The 4,957-nt window shown below is 43.5% G+C and overlaps 1 protein-coding gene across 1 annotated transcript in view; it reads left to right on the top strand.

Annotated features, from left to right (window-relative positions):
* Positions 1-4,957, top strand: part of Ly75 (lymphocyte antigen 75) — a 93,609-nt gene that overhangs the window by 9,850 nt on the left and 78,802 nt on the right. The window lies entirely within an intron of this gene.

Raw genomic sequence — 4,957 nt, 5'->3', positions numbered from 1 at the left:
ACTCAGAAATCCACCTGCCTCTGCCTCCCAAGTGCTGGGATTGAAGGCGTGTGCCACCACCGCCTGGCCCAAGCAAATTCTTGAATATAAAAATATATATATTCATTTATATGAAACATTTTAAAAGTAGGTTTTCATGTTTTTTTTAAACTTCCTAAGTGCTAGTCTTCTCCTAACTCCCTCCTCTGCTCTACCCTTCCGCTCCTGTCCCCACTTAACCCTCCTCTCCATTGTTCCTCCATACCACCTGTATTCTGCTACCCTTCCTCCCTTAGAAGCTTTCTTCCCTCATCCTGAGAGAGGCCATGTTCAACTTACAGGGTTTGAAGGGAAGCTAAAGGACTTCCTCCTAAATCCTGACTGTAGACTCAGGAAGACAATTTAACTCCCATTCTAACCATTATCTGCTCAGGTTTTTCTGCTTAAAGAATCTCATTCTATTTTTTGTGAAGATCAAAAAATAAAATCCGGGAGTGTCTGGTTCTGCTCTTAATGAAGAAATATTGGAAACTTGGAGATGGGGTTTTCCTTTCCTTCAATTCATGACCATGGAATCGTTAAAGTATGTCTATTGGTCAGCTTCCTTTGAACTTCAGAATTGTTACCTGAGGGTCAGGGAGCTGGCTTAGTGGGGAAAATGCTTGTCCTGCAGGCTGTGCATGAGGACTCCAGTTTAAATCCTTAACATCCATGGAAATCCTGGGTGGGTGTGGTAGCCTGTTTATATGCCCTGGAGATAGAGACAAGATCCCTGGCTACCTAGACTAGTCCAATCAGCAAACTAAGGATTCAAGTGACCGTTGGAGAGCAATCTAGGAAGAAATCCAATGTCAACATCTGGCCTCATATGAATGTACACAAGAGTACATAGACATACAAACATATATACACCACAGAGAAAGAAATGGAATGCAGAGGAAGAGAGAGGAAAGAGAGACAGAGACAGGGACAGAGACAGACAGAGAGCACAGGGGAAAGACAGAGTTGTCACTTGAACTTAAAGCAATTGCCATCCGGATACCCCTTAAAGACAAGCTTAAGTACTGTGTAACATGAGCCTCTAACATGGCAACTAAGAGAAAACACTGAACCCAAAAGAATGGCTTCAGATTGCATTTTGTGTGTGTGTTTGCTCGGGGATCAGGGACGATCCTTTCTTGGAGCTTTGCTTTTCTGCCCTCAGTCCTTCTGAGAGAATAGTTGTAATCCTTAACTCCCTCAGTCCTTGAAGTATTCTCATTTTAGCAAAACTTGTCTCCTTTCTTATTGTATGCATTTTATTTATACATCAATACCACGACGAATGTGTTATTATATAAGTGATCGGCAGCACAGAAACGGGGAGAGAGACTAGGAACCCTGCACAGCAGTGCTCAGGAGAGCAACAGAGCCCAGAGCACAGCCAACAGGGCTGAATTGAATACTCAAAATGCTAAAACCTAATTAAGGTTTACATCCCTATTGAAGGGGAAGGATTGAAGGATCTGAAGGGGATGGCAACCCCATAGGAAGAACAACAACCTAGATCCCTGGAAGCTCCCAGAGACTGAGCCACCAACCGAAGAGCATACACTGGCCCAAGGCCCCTGGCACAGACTGCCTTGTCTGCCCTCAGTGGGAGAGGATGTGCCTAGTCCTGTAGAGATGCCCCAGGGAAGGGGTATGCCTCAGGGAGGGGAAGCACTCTCTCAGAGGCAAAGGGGAGGGTGGATGGGATGAAGACCTATGGGAGGTGGGTCCAGGAGGGGTGGCAAAGTCTGGAATGTAAATAAGTAAAATAATTTTTTTTAAAAAAAAAAAAGAGAGAAAAAATTTTACATCCGATTTTAATTTGCACAGAGGCCAAGGCCAACGTTGCCACCTTTCTTTGAGGCTCTCTGGGTAACTGATACCACTCACTCTCTACCAGTCGGAGAGCTACAAGTCCCTCTTAAATTGTCCTGCTTTCTCTTCCCACTGTTCAGCTTTAGCCAAATATTAATCCTGCCAATCCTAACTTTCAAATGTGCACGTGCCCCTTCCTATTCTAAAGCGAGGAACCTTCTCCAGGTCTGCTCTCCCTAACTCCTGATACTGATCCATGCCCAACCTCTGTTGCGGGAATTAATTTAAAAAAAAAAGAATCTACCCTCCCAACTCCCTTTCCTGCCGAGTCATGTTCTTGTGCTGGTCTCAACACTAAGTTCCGGCAAGTTCTTGTTATTCTCTCCCAGCTATACAACATCTCCCTCACAAGCAATGCTTTACACACCCCCACAATCATTCATCTAGCTAGCGCCTAGTACCCAGTAGGTAATGCATGACTCTTAAGCTATTCTTAAGGCTTTAATAGCCAATCAGGTTTATGTAATAATAAGATCACAATTTATAAGATGCCAATACAATAATTTCAGAACCAAATAATAAAGACAATATTTTGACCCAATTAATTTATCCTTGTAAAAACCTTAGCCTGGTTGTTATAACCACGCGGGGTCTGACTCGTCCTCATCATCTGAATCCATGATGAAAAAAACTATCTTCTCCTGTTCCTGCCCTTTCTCTTCCTCCAACTCTAGAGCCACCTCTCTATTCCTGTCCAATCACAGGCCTGTCACTGCCCTAATGTGATTGGACACTACCAGTCGGAGAGCTACAAGTCCCTCTTAAATTGTCCTGCTTTCTCCTCCCATTGTTCAGCTTTAGCCAAATATTAATCCTGCCAATCCTAACTTTCAAATGTGCACGTGCCCCTTCCTATTCTAAAGCGAGGAACCTTCTCCAGGTCTGCTCTCCCTAACTTCTGATACTGATCCATGCCCAACCTTGATATCTAGCTTTACAAGGATAAAGAAAGCAGGATATTTGAGCCCCAACCAAGTAAAATCCAAAGTTACCCAGCCTATTGTAGAAAAGCTGGGGATGAAAACGAAGAGCCATTTCCTCCAAATAACAGTATCCTATTTCCCCCTTAGCTTTTGCTGCCTATTTTTTTTTCTTTTTTACTTTAACAATAGTAGCATTTATTTACCATTATGTTTTAGGGCCCCTCAAACTTCAAACTTCATCACAAGAACTGTCTTTATACAAAAATGCTTTAACTGTAAAAAAAAAAAAAGTTTATCAATGAACTGCTTTAACTAGCTCCTGTATATACAGTTATATCTTAAGATATCTTGACTCAGCTGGCATCTTAAAATCACAAATGTGTACTGACTCATGTAGAGAATGGACAGAATCTATGTGTGCTTGGTGACTCTTTGCAGCCTGCCAAACCCTGATTCCTAATGTGATTCATTTTCCACGTAAGCACCTGATCTCGCAAGTTTGTGACAATGGCACCTTCAGTTGTTGGTTTGAAGATGCCAGCCTAAATCCACACAGTGAGAGAGGATTCTTGTCGGGAGAGCCCGTGGTAATAAGGACACCCATGGGACCCAGACAGGCCAACGACAGCAAAGGACAATTGAGAACAAAATGCTTATGTTAACAGAAAGCATAGTGAGCTTCCTGCATCCAGCATGACTGTTGTGTGCTTATCAGTTTATGGTACGCTGTGTGCCACAGAGAACTATGACAACCATCTTTAAGCCATGGGCACGTTGAAACCTGCAGAAGCAGCTACTGGTGTGTAAGGTTTTAGTGTGTGTCAGTGACTACTCCAAGTGGATGTCCTTGTCCCTGTGCTTCACAATGAGCCACCCGATATGTCCTTAACTACTTCTCAACAGTGGGAATTTCACAAACAGCTCTGATCACACAGGCTTGTGGTGAGCAACAAGTATAGAAATGTGTCTGAAAGCACTTTGAACACAGAAATAAAAAGTTTTAGAAAACCCTGAAGGTCCCAGCAGCAGCAGCATTGTGTCATGCTCCGGGACTGTCCTCTTGATACTTTCATAAGGAAGGGAAATTGGGGGCTTTTTTGACATGGTCAAATTTGAAACATAAGTGATGAGCAGGCTCCTTATAAAACAAAAGGTCACCACACTCTTTAGCAGAATCATTTCCTTGAAAGCCATTTGTGTGGCATAGGGAAACAAAACCAGTGACCCACAAAGATTTTTTTTTTCTGCAGAGAAGCATCCAGATAATTCTTACTTCTTTTGTACTGCTGTGGAATACCTTCCAAACTTAAGTCTCTCCCTTGGGCATATGAACACTGGAGGGCATATGAACTCTGAGGGACTCTAAAAGCCCAATGAAGGTTAATGAGATCGGGTGACTATGCCCTCCCTAATGGCCATTCTTTCATCAGATAACAACCAGTTTTGAAGACATCGAAGCTATAGAAAGAAGGTGACAGAAATAGATACGTGGTTAGCTGCGCTATAAAACGTGTTTTTGAGAAGACGGTTATTGACATAGTATGGAGCACTTCCTCTGGGGTTCCCAGGCATATCTGCTTTGTGATAATTTCCCAGTGCCTCACTGGGGACCAGAGAAAAAGACTAAAATAAAAACTACCTTATTGGTCACCAGCTTCTCCCAGGACTGCCCTGTTAAGGTCAGTTCTTTTCTCATCACCTGAATTACCACATCCTGACGCTCTCCACTCAGGGATCTAGAGGCTCTCTTTCTTCATTTCCTCAGAGCCACAGCCTCAATTCTGTTGGGCAACAACAGCCTTTGCCCATCTTTCTAATTGCATACGTGGTTTCAAAGCTGACACAGAGTTCAGCGATGCCAGCCTCACGCTCACTAAAGAAATGGAGGTGATTCTAGCTGGGCTGCTGTGTAATCCTCTGGAAGAGGATGTACCTAGCCCCACAGAGACTTGATATGCCAGGGTGGAAGGGATACCCAGGGGGACGCCCACCTGCTCAGAGGAGAAGGAAAGAGGAAAGGGAGGAATGATTGTGGATGATGGGGAGGGGGGGCAGTGAACAGGATGTAAAGTGAATTTAAAAAGAAAGAAAGAAATGAAGGTGAATTGAATCTCTGTCAAGATACCCATTTGGAGGAAGTACCTGTGTCA

This window comes from Mastomys coucha, unplaced genomic scaffold, assembly GCF_008632895.1.
Source record: "Mastomys coucha isolate ucsf_1 unplaced genomic scaffold, UCSF_Mcou_1 pScaffold15, whole genome shotgun sequence".
Lineage (NCBI taxonomy): Eukaryota > Metazoa > Chordata > Mammalia > Rodentia > Muridae > Mastomys > Mastomys coucha.
Note: the sequence above shows the minus strand (reverse complement) of the source record. Positions and strands in the feature narration are given on the sequence as shown.